Source organism: Cryptomeria japonica, chromosome 6, assembly GCF_030272615.1.
Source record: "Cryptomeria japonica chromosome 6, Sugi_1.0, whole genome shotgun sequence".
Taxonomy (NCBI): Eukaryota; Viridiplantae; Streptophyta; class Pinopsida; order Cupressales; family Cupressaceae; genus Cryptomeria; species Cryptomeria japonica.
The window spans coordinates 258,771,966-258,784,660 of NC_081410.1; positions in this window are offsets into that span (position 1 = coordinate 258,771,966).

Here is a 12,695-nt window from a genome sequence, read left to right on the forward strand (position 1 = left end):
GTCCTTTGTGTTCCATCTTTATCAACTAATCTTCTATCTGTTTATTAGATCACTCACACTGGTTCTAGCAAGCGAGTTGAGTTCACTCCAGATATAGTGGTAATCAGTGAAATGCATATTGGGTCTACTATTGCTGTGGGAAAAGTAGATCATCAATTCAGATTATATCAGTTTTCTCACTTTGTTCCTGACTCTCCTTCGACAGTTTTACTCACTCATGCAGATGAGATTAGTTATTTGTGGCATCAACGATTTGGCCACTTGAGCTATCATTACTTGCAACAACTCAGTAAACAAGACATGGTTTCAGGGTTGCCTTCTATTTGATTTTCTGATGAAGTTTGCCTGGGATGTATTCTTGGTAAGCATCCTAAGGAGAAGTATGATAAAGGAAAAGCATGGAGAGATCCATAGCTATTGGAGTTGGTACATAGTGACTTGGAAGGACCATTTCCACAACCATCTTTCAATAGGGCTAGATATGTCTTAACACTTATTGATGACTTTTCTAGATTTACATGGGTTTACTTTCTCAAACAAAAGTCTGAGGTATTTGAGAATTTTCTAGATTTCAAAGCTTTTGCAGAGAAACAATCTGGGAAGTTCATCAAGATTCTGCTTATAGATAATGGGGGTGAATATGTTAATAATCAGTTTGAACAATTTTGTGCTTCAGAAGGTATCAACGTGCAGCACATAGTTCCATACAGTCCTCAGAAAAATGGTGTCACAGAACAGAAGAATAGGTCCTTGAAGGAGATGGAAAATTGTATGATTCACTCCAAGTCTTTGGCACCTCAATATTGGGCAGAGGCCATCAATTGTGCATGTTACATCCAGAATCGAGTTCCTCATAAAGCTATGAAGGGGATAACTCCTTTTCAAGCTTGGACCGGTTGGAAACCTATAGTTAAGCATTTCAGAGTGTTTGGTTCTCTTGCTTGGGCCCACATTCCAGCAGAGAAACGCAAGGCTATGGATCCGCAGAGAAAGCCTTGCATATTTGTTGGGTATCTAGATAATGTCAAAGGGTATAGACTTCTCCATCCCTCTACACATGAGTTGTTCATTGAGAGGAGTGTTCATTTTGAGGAGAGTTCTTCTATTTCTTCTCATACCACTTCTCCATCCACTATCACATTGGAGACATTGCATGATGTTGACAGTTCTTCTGAGGATCTTAATCCTCCTAATCCTGTTCAGGAGTCTTCTTCCTCCACTTCAGATGTTGACAGTGATGGTGAGGATTCACATTCTTCTCATAGTCATCCTTCAAAGGTTGATGATTCTCCCCCAGACTCTCTAGCTTCAGTGCCTCTTTGGGCTCGACAAACTTTTGAGTCAGCAGGAGATTGGTTTGGTGATCCATCAGATTCTAGAAGAACTAGGTCACAATTTCAGCAAGCTCCACATCTCTTCATTGCTTCAGCTTTTGATCCATAGTCTTTTTGAGAAGCTATAGGTGTTCCCGAATGGGATGCTGCAATGCAAGAAGAGTTTAATTCCTTAGAAAGGAATCACACATGGGATTTAGTTCCTCTTCCTAAGGGAAGGAAACTTGTTTGATGCAAGTGGATCTATCAAACAAAATTTGCAGCAGATGGGTCGGTTGATAAGTATAAGGCTCGCTTGGTAGCAAAAGGCTTTTCCCAAGTTCCAGGGGTTGATTACTCTGAGACTTTTGCTCCAGTTGCTAAGATGAATTCCATCCGACTTGTCCTTGCTATTGCTGCAACCCATCATTGGGAAGTTCATCAGATGGATGTCAAGTGTGCTTTTCTTCATGGTGACCTTCATGAGGAAATCTACATGGAGCAGCCACAAGGGTTTGTTCAAGATCCTTCACTTGTGTGTCAACTTTGAAAGTCTCTCTATGGCCTCAAACAAGCTCCTTGAGCTTGGTATGCCAAGATGGACTCCTTCCTTCTGACAGTTGGTTTTACTCGATGCCATTCTGATCCAAACGTCTATATTCTGCACCAGGATGATACTCTCACATTTCTAGTTCTCTATGTTGATGACTTGTTGATCACAGGGAGTCACTCATCCACCATCAAGGTAGTAAAAACTACTCTACATGATAGATTTATGATGTCAGACTTGGGTCTTCTACATTACTTCTTGGGAATTGAGATTACTCAATCTTCTTCAGGCATCTTTCTTGGACAACCCAAGTATGCACTTGATATGCTCTCTAGATTTCGCATGGCCAACTGTAAGCCTGCACCTACTCCTTTTTTGTCTGGGGTCAAACTTGAGGCTAAGTGCTCTTCACCCTTGGTTGATAGCACTTTATATCGACAAATTGTTGGGAGCCTCATCTACTTGACTCATACGAGACCTAATATTTCATATGCGGTGGGCATGGTCTCTAGATTCATGCAGGAGCCATAGGAGTTGCATTGGAAAGCAGCTAAGCGGATTCTCCACTACATTCAGGGTACTCACAATTATGGAATTCAGTATGTAGCAGGCATGGATATTGACTTGGTGGGATATATGGATTCAGATTGGGCGGGTGATTCTCAGGATCGCAAATCCACTTTAGGGTATTGCTTCTCACTTGGATCTGGTCCAGTTTGTTGGTCGAGTAAGAAGCAGTCTGCAATTGCTCTTTCATCAATAGAGGCTGAGTATCGAGGGGCAGTTAATGCCACCACTAAGGCTATTTGGCTTCAGAATATTCTCGCTGAGTTTGGTATTCCAGTTAGGAAGCCTACTATCATCTTTTGTGATAATCAAAGTGCTATACAAATCTCAAGAAATCTAGTTCATCATCAGAGGACGAAACACATTGAGATACATATGCACTATATTTGGGAGCTCATTCAGGAAGGCATCATTGATCTTAAATATTGTTCTACAATAGAGCAAACTATGGACATCTTCACCAAACCCTTCACCGAAAGCAAGTTCCTTCATTTGCGATCTCTGCTTGGGATATGAAAGGTGTCTACTGTAGGAGGGACTTCTTAGTCCTCCTTTCTTTCTCTCCTTATTTAGGGGGGGGGGCTATTCCTCTTATGGGGGGGCTTCTTCTTTTGGGGGGGCTATCTATGTACATGGGTACCTAACATGGTTGCATTTGCTGGGACCCATATTTTCACCCACCTAAGCTATGCTTAAGGGGGGGTGTTAGTGTAGGTTTTTTATTTTCCTTATGTTAGGGGATATTTATTTTTTCCTACACATATATTATTTAAGCTTGCTTAGGTTAATAGGAGAGGTTTATATGAGGACACATGGCGAAATACTTCAGCTACATGTGTAACTCTCCACCTCACATGGGTAGTTGAGTTACACACCCTCTTTTGGCTTGTTGTGCCACCTCTCATAACCATTATTTTGTCATTTCCTAAGTAGGTTATGGGGTAGTTGGGTTTCACACCCTCTTTTGGCCTTATGTGCCAACTTTCTCAACTCCTTTTTTGTCTTCATGTAAGGAGGTTATGCCACATGTTTTGGCATTTACCAAGAAGGTAAAACCTCCCACTTTTTATGGGGAATAGGAGTTAATGCACCCCTTGGATGTATATGCTTAAATTTTTCTATATAATAAGCACTATACTCTCACCTTCACTAGTCAAGCAGGTGAAGTGATAGCTTGGTGAGAGTCTTCTCCAAATTCTCTTCTTTGTCTCTATTTCTCTCTCATATTGAAATTATCTTCATTCAGCTATTTTGATCTTCGATCATCTGTTGTATGAGGAGTTGCATGTGATCTACGACCGACAACAGATCTTGGCTCAGTTCTCACTTCTCGCAGAATCTCACACCATTTCCATTACTAGATTTAGGATTTTGCCCCAATTATAGATTGGACCTAATTTATTATGGAAGGAAAGGGTGAAAAGGAAGGTTTATTATGAATGGATAATTACCAATCTTAGGTAGATCAATAACAAGCCATGATGGGAATGGGTAAATTTATTATGGGGGATAGGCTGTGAGTGTGTGCAAAGTGAAAGGATGAGATTGAATCCTAAAGGAGGGAGGAGCAATGTCTCTACACATTGTGTCGATAACCCAGTTTTCACCATGGTACTTGCCCAGGGCGCCACCAAAGTGGTTTTCACCGTTGGGCAAATTTATTTCTCTTTACTTTTTTTGATTTTTCAATTTTTTTGTCAAGGCACCTGTTTGCCAAGTTTTCACTAAGTAACGATTTTTTTTTTTTGTAATTTTGACATATTTGATATTAGGATATTTTGAAAAGCTATGTGTAAAACCGAGAAAGGTGCATGTTGTTAATTGGATCCTCCAAGGGTTCTCCATCTGGTGTTGAAAGCTGATATGCACCTGATCCATAGACTATTGTGATGAAATAAGGACCTGTTATGCCCTACATACCTAACCCCATAAGTTTCCTTTTCTTGAAAATATGGTTCCCCTTTTCTTTTTTCTTTTTAGTTTTGTTTTTCTTAGTTTTTTCCTTAACACCCCAGAACCCCAGAGTCTCGAGGTGTTCTTTGCCTGGTTTTGAAGTCCTACCCTGGAACCTTAGAGTTCTGAGGTAGGCTTTTTGTATCCTGTTTTGTTCCTCCTTGGAATCTCCGAGTCCCGAAGTCCCTTGGTTGGTTCTTTTGTTTTTTGTTTTGGTCTAGACCCCAGAACCCCGGATCTCCGGAATCTTGAGGTCTTTCCTTGTTCTTTTTCGTTGAGGCCTCGAAACCCCAAAATCCTGGAACTTCGGGTTCTTCATGTTTTGTTGTTTGTTTATGAAGTTGGGAACTCTGTGTCCCCGGAATCCGGAAGTTGTTTAGTTTTTCCACCCCGGAACCCCAGAGTCCCGAGGTGTGTGCTTATTTTTTTCTGACCTCAGAAGCTCGAAACCCTGGAGCTCCAAGGTGTGTTTTTGGTTTTCTTGTTTGTTATCTCAAAAGTCCAGAGCTCCAGACTCCCGAGGTCATTTTTAAGGAAACCGTACAGATGAAGTATCAAGGGGTATACATAGGGGAAATAAAATTTTCTAAGCTCATTTGTGCACTCAAGTTTTTATAGCCTCCCAGCTCTCCCTCCTGACTTTGCGCCTTTGTGTTGCTGAGCCTTTATGGATTTTCTTCCACTAGGTAGGTGGATTTTCTTCCCCCTTGTGTTTTCTTGTTTAGATTTTTTTAGTTTTTAGCATAAATTTTTTCTTTCTTGTTTTTTTGTTTTCCCACGTGCCCTAGATTTTTGCCATCTCAGAACCCCGAAACCTCAAAGTTCTGGGCTTTATAGTCTGATTTCACCCTGGAACCCCGAAGTTCTGAAGTTATTTTTCCTTTAGACCATGGTTTCATCTCAAAACCCCAGAGTTTCAGACCATCTTTTGGGTAGTTAATCAAACTACCCTGGGACTTTCGAGCCCCGAAGTTCTGAATCAGCCTAACCAGTCCACCCCAAAACCTTGGAGTTCCAGACTATATTGTTTTGTCCACCTCAAAACCCCAAAGTTCTGGGTCATGTTGTTTTATCCCATCCTAACTTCAGAACCCCGGAACCTTGAAGTTCTGAAGTCAGTTGTTTAGAAGGATTTTTTCCACCCTGAGACCCCAGAGTCCCGAGGTGGGTGATATAATTGATATTTTTGACTATATGATAGGCTAATTTGTGGTTATTTCTTGCAGATTAGAGCAATTAAATGGACCCAACCTCCACCAAGAAATTCAAGGAATTGGATAAACTCCCCACGACCATGAAGTACCATTATCAAGGGCAAGTTTATGCTTCCAAGCTAGATGATCAAATTAAAATGGGTGACTGATAGTGAGGTGGGGAACATTGAATTAGATGATATAAGAATACAATTGTATAGGCCAAGGTTAGAGGCTCCTTATAGGAGAATCAAGAGGTCAGGGCTAGTAGAAGCAACCATTTTTCTGCAGTCGGTCCAAGCCCCAAAATTCGTTATGACCATTGCCCAATTCTACAACTCAGATAACAGGAAGTGCGTAGATGGTCAAGGTAGAATAGTAATTGATTTATCAGTGGATATACTATGGATTTTTTTGGTATTCCTTCAAGGGAAGATGTGTTGTTGACAATGGAGGAGGAAGTAGATAAGTATGAAAAAATGATACTGTCTCCTGCAAGAGACACATGAACAAAAATTAGCTCGAGGAGGAAAGGAAGATAAGATTAAAGGCCAGTGACATTCTAATGGCCAATTTCAAGATGCAACAATGAGATTTAATCATTATGTTGAGCAAGGCCTTCGGTAAGCCAGATTGCCGATATTTTCACCCTTGGATTTTTTAGTACATGAAAACTATTCTGATTGGGAAACAATACTTTGATTGGGCCCAAATATTGTCAGATATCATACATAAACAAATGGTTGATTTGCACAAGACAAATAAATTCTTCTTTACCTCTTATGTTATCTTGGTAGCTGCTTGAGCAGGCAAATTTTTCAGGGGTGCAAACAAAAGGCTAGCTTGATGATGAAGAGGGACAGAAGAAGGTGTGGGATTATTATACTCAACTACCTCTAATCAATACAAAGACACATTTTAAGAGAATAAATGTTGCCTTCCTCTTCCCCGTCATTATAAAACTCACAAGTGATACAAGATACAGAATAAGCCTAGAGGCCATGTAAATAATAAGGGAATGGGTATGTTGGTTCATTCAGAACCAACGTTCTACATACATCAAGGCTAGTGGATTCACAGGGAACCCTATGCTACTGCCTCGATACTATAATGACTGAATAATACTCTTAGAATATGTTAGGCAGATGGTTGGGCTACAGTCATTCTTATCTTCAAAACATAAGACTGGTGTTGATTTCTCTGTTTCAATTGGTTACTTTTCTTGTTCTAAAATTCAAGTTTCTAATTCAGTTGAGCTAGATCTGCACGATTTACATTTAAAAGAATTTAACTATGCTCAAGAGTATTATGACCCATGCAAAAAATTGAAGTAAATGTTGCCAAAAGCATATGATGGGCATCAACCAAGTTTGGAGGATTTTTAAGCCAACCTCCAAGATATTTTTGAGGTTAGAGAGAAAAATTATTCCTCGCTTACAGTGCCAGAGATAAGAGATTTTGAGATAGAGACAAATCTCCCTAAAGAATTAAGGGATGATGGAGAATTGTTGGATCTTACATACAAAGAACAAGGAATTGATAAGAAGCCCTTCGCTCCAATAACATGGTCAGGGCAGGAAGAGATAGATATAGAATCAATTACTCAAAATATTATAATGAGGACTAGAAAGTGGGTGACTTTGAGGATTAGGCCTAGTACTTCAATCCTCTTGAGTGCCTTTCTCATTTGTACCTTGACCTATTCCAAAATCTCTCTTGTGGTTGACTCAGGTTCAGTAGCCTCATTTGGTAATCCTTAGTCTAGGGTCCATAAAGAGTATGCCCGTAGGACAATTTCTGGTTCTAGAAAGAACACATCCACTAAACCAGGTGAGGCTACTAAACCTGAGTCAACCACAAGAGAGATTTTGGAATAGGTCAAGGTACAAATGAGAAAGGCCAAATTGTTTAAAAATGCTACAGATTTTTGAATAAGGGAGGGGTTAGGTGCCATCCCATTGGCAGAGGTACATCATGTCAAGGTGGAAATTAGGCAAACACTAGGAGAAGGCACTCAAGAGGATGATGAGGAATAAAAGGCCGATGAAGAAACATCTACATCTACTCAACCCCCTCCTAATACAACAAGTAAATTTACTCAACCTCCACTTACTGCCACAACACCGCCTCCAATTTTGACATCAACTACCACCATTCCTATGACAACGCCAGTGTCTGAACCAACTCATACTTTTTCTACAACATCAACAACATTACCTCTATTAACAAAAGTATTAACTCCTGCAACAAAGAAGGTAACCATTCATAATGTTAAGTCTAATTTAGATCAGGAAGATGAGCAACCTATGGTGCAACTGGTGCAAAGAAAGACTATTCGGCTCAAGAAATAAAAGAAGTCTATTCAGCTCAAGAAACAGGCACTAGTCGATCCCATGGACATTGATAGACAAGATTTACCAGAGGAGCCACCAATTGAGGAAGAAAAGGAACAAAATGAGCCCGAATATTCACAAGATGAGAGATTGGTCTTAACTCTAGAGGACCAAGAGAATTTGTTGAAAGAAAGAGCTGCTGGAGGAGAAATGAAAGAAACAAATAAACATGATAGGGAGTTTGAAGAAGTAAGTGGCATGTTGGGAAAGTTGCACAAACAACAACAAAAGTTGAATTTTGATAGCGCTCTCCAAACCGGCCAGGTCCAACTAGGTACTTCAGCCCAAGGTATCCAAATTCTTGAACAAGAAGAGGAGAAGGATGAAGCAAAAGAGTAGTCACAGGTACACATGGTGACTCTAGACGTCATACCACATGAAGGTGATAAGGACAAGCATACACCACAGTGGTTAAGCTTCACCTTTGAGAAGAAAAATAAAGTGGTGCTGCTGAAGGTCACATTACAACAAGCAATCACTGAAGAACCAAGGAAAATGAAGAAGGCCAAGACCATAAACCATTTGTCTAAAACTGGATCTGGAGAGGTGATTGCCGATGTTGCAACTATCATACAAGTTGAAGGCCAAAGCTCTCCCAAATACCAGGTGTCACAGGTAAAATTAGGTAAGAAGACCAAATGGGGAGAGTTGGATACATTAGAGCTTGCTACCAGTGTGGTGAGGAGCCGAATAGAAAAGGAACACATTTCCTACTCAGAGGTTAAAGCATAGCTGGAACAATATAAGAAACTATTAGTGGAAATGAGAAAGCCTCTAGATGTATGGGTGGATGATATCCCACCTTCAACCTCATCACTTCCAGAGGAAGATGTGAAAGTGCTTGTTTAAGTGAGAAAGGTGGCAACCACTGCAAAAGCATGGGTGCTAAAAAATGCTTCTAAAATTAGTTTATTTTTGTAGAATACCATGAAAGAATATAAGAAGGTTGTGCAGGTTAGAGGAGATTTAGCTTCATCTTCTCAGCAATGGTAGCGAAAGCTCAATATTTTTGATAAACAATATGAATTTTTGAATAAGCTTTTGAATCTTTGAGTGGATGTCATAATAGGTGAGGATCTTTTAGGAGGGGATAGTGTTGACAATTTACAATCCTATACATACATTTTGGAGTTGAAGATTGAAAAGCTTCAATAGTATAGAAAACACATAATGAATGTTCGTTCTCCTCTTCTTAGTGTAATAAATAAATGTGAAAAGTTTGTGGAGCAGTTGTTAGGAGTTTTTGGGCTTGGTGTTACTAGTATCAGACATATGGAGGAGTACAATGTACTCCATCAATGGGATGCATATGAGGCACATTATTTGGAAGCCCTTGCTTAGTTTGATGTTGGGTTAATGGAAAGATACACATATTTGATAACTCAATGTCAATAGGCCTAAAAAATAATAGAAAAGATGGAAGGTAGGAGAAAGAATGCGGAGGAAATTTTGAAGAAGTATAAGTTTAGAATCAAGCACATTATTGCTCCTCCTATTGAAGTGATTGCATGTATTATTAGCAACTACAAGAGCTATAAAAAGAAGTGAAAGCTAAACACACAGTTGCTAATAATAACATCACTTTTTGAAGGAATTTTGCATGACACTATACTGGGACTTCAATTGTTGCTCCAACATGTACCTTGATTATTGAACAAGTTTTGCATGATTACGAAAGGTTGTCTCATGCAGCACCATTTTCATAATGCTCACCCAATCACAATTTTTGTAGTAGTCAAATGGAGTTCAAGGCAGAGACTTGCATGTCAACTGCAACTCCTTTCTTTTTTAGAGATTAGTTTAGATAGGTTTATTTCCTAGAAAGTAGGACAAGAAACTCTATAAATTGGAGATTTTGATTCATTGTTAAGGGTCCACAACTTGATGATTTGAGGCCCACTTAGAGAGTTTAATTACTTTTATGTAGATTGTTATGAGGTTGAGTAGTTTTTGTGATACATTCTTTGGAGTTAATACAAGAAGAAACTTATAGATTGCCTGATCTATGTGTATGTGCTATAAATTTGTTCTTTGTAATCTGGTAATGTCTATTGTTTGAAATCAACAACTCATTTTGGTCTTATGTTTTATTGCTTTATGAATCATGTTGCGCACAAAAGTGGTGTATGAGAACTAATGTGATAGGAAGATATTGTGGTGATATTCTTTCCTTGAATTTGTGAGGTTGCATGACTTTGCATGTTTATTGGAGGTCCGCTATTAAATGCTGGTTTGAATGATATTGATGATTTTTGGATTGCAGGGTGCTAATTGAGTAGTTCATTAAGTTATTATTGTATTGGTTTCATTGTTATTTTCTTGTTTCCCTAATCTATCTTTTGTAGTTTATTTTAAAAGAGAATCTAAATCATATAAAAATACAAAAAAAAAGTTAAGCTATTGGAAGTTATTGGAATTTGTTTCGACGAGAAGGCCCCTTGACATGTACAACTGCATCAACCATTGAGCTACCCAGCACCGTCGAGACCCGACTATAGAGACCTTGGAGTAGTTAGTTTCCACAAAACTTATTGCTTTTAAGGAGAGGTGGTGAGTGTTCACATAGACTACTGACTGCTGGTGAGTGTGTCAAAACACCCATCAATAGAAACTAGTGCTAGAAGGTGGGCCAAGACACTAATCCCCTCAATTTTGAATTGCATGATCACACTATGATCTAATAGGGTACTCCTAGGAGATGGAATTTTACCAATCACACAACCCAACCTCAATTACAAACAAGATGATATTATTTCTCAACTATACACTCTTTCTTGGGACAATAGAAGGAATCATAGTGATTGGTTGCGAGAGTGACAAGTCCTTCACAATGAAAGGCAAAAAGGTATACATATAGAAGTGTAGGTACAAAGGTAACTTCTTGCACAAAGAAACCCCCAACCACCTCCTCCACATCCAAGAAATTGAGGTATTAAGCTGGATCGCATATTATCTTTCTCTCCCGAGAGGTTTTACAAATTTCTTAGTAGTAACTCTTCTCCATCAGACTTAGAAGAGTTAGGACCTATGACTAGAAAGAAGAGAAATAAAGTTAAAGGACAACCTTCAATCTCATCACCAACGTAGTCATCCAGACCCAATGTTGAAGACTGGTTAATCCCTAGCCCTCAACCCATCACTGCACCTTTCGTGACTCAACGTCCACCATCACCACCTATAATGGTGTACTTCAACCAAGATCACACACCATTAGGAAATATACCTGGAGGGATACACGACCTACCTAGGAGCTCTGACAAATTATGTAGTAAGTTCTACTTTGGGGGACCTAGGACTACAGATGAGCATATTGAAGTATTCAAGGATGCAGTGGTTTGTAACAACATTGAACGTCAAGACGTGGTATGTAGACTCTTCCCATATTCACTTGGGGAGAACGAGTATAATTGGTATTTGACTCTACCAGCAAATTCCATTAATGGCTGGGATGTTTTAGAGAAAGCCTTTATTGATCAGTTCTAAGTGTATGTTGATCCTCGAACATTGTACCATCAGTTTGCCTCCCTTAAGAAGTCACCAAATGAACCTTTCACAACTTTTGATACCAACTTTCAAAGGGCATATAAGAGGTTGCAAGATCCTTATCAAGTGGCAACAAATGTAGTGATTGATTCATATTTGAGAGCCATCAACCCATGGAGTGCTATGTTTATCAAAAAGAGTATGCCTGAAGATCAAAGGAATACCTTGGCGAAGGTTTATGCATTGGCAATCAACATGAATCAAGAGTTGAATCAAACACTTGAGGGGATTAGGCACAACTTTCCCATAGGAGTGAACCAAGGCAATTATAACCAACTCCCTGGGGTACCATCATCTTTACCAATAGGAGCCCCAACAATGAACCCGATACCAATTTATGTACCTCAACCTCAAGCTAGTCAATAGTTTTCTGCTCAAGCTTTGACTTGGTAGAACAATACCAATGCTGCCCCTATCCCAACATAGTACACTGGTCAAGTACAAGGGACAAGTCAATAGTTTGGTAATCCCCACACAAAAAACCAAGCCCCAACTATGATGCCTGAGAGTCAAGGGTCACACATATCCGTTGAAGTAGAAGCATTAAAGAAGATGATTTCACAAGTTACTTCAGATATGAGTCAACTAAAGATGAATCCTCTAGGAGGGTATAACCAATCCCAAATGTATAATAACCAATGAGGCTATAATAATCAAAATGAAAACCAAAGGTATAAATCCAAGCCATACAATAGACAATGGAACATGGGTCCAAACAATGGTGGGGTAAACCATGACCATCCAGATACAAGAGACAACCATAATAACACAAAAAGGGTTAACCTAGCAGATATGAATTTACTAACTAATTGGTATAGGCTGCAAGATACAACATCACATTCGGAAGTCAATTGCGCCCAATTCAAAAAAGATGATAAGGATTTCTCAAGCTGATTCTCAACCGATAGGGTGCCCTAATGAGGAACCAGAAAAGGTTAATACAACAATGTTGGTTGACACATTCCTCTACGAAGAGTTTCAAGCGGAAGTGGAAGGTTAAGTATGTGTTTATGATGCACAAGCTTTTCAAACCAAGAATAATTACAACCTTAGAAGTCAAGGCAAGGTACCATTGACAGAACCACCTCCCCCAAGGGGCAGATTTGTACCTCCTAATGCAAATGCAAGTAACATTCCCCCCCCCTCCTCAAGCTTTTCAAGGAACATGTCCTAGACAAGGCCA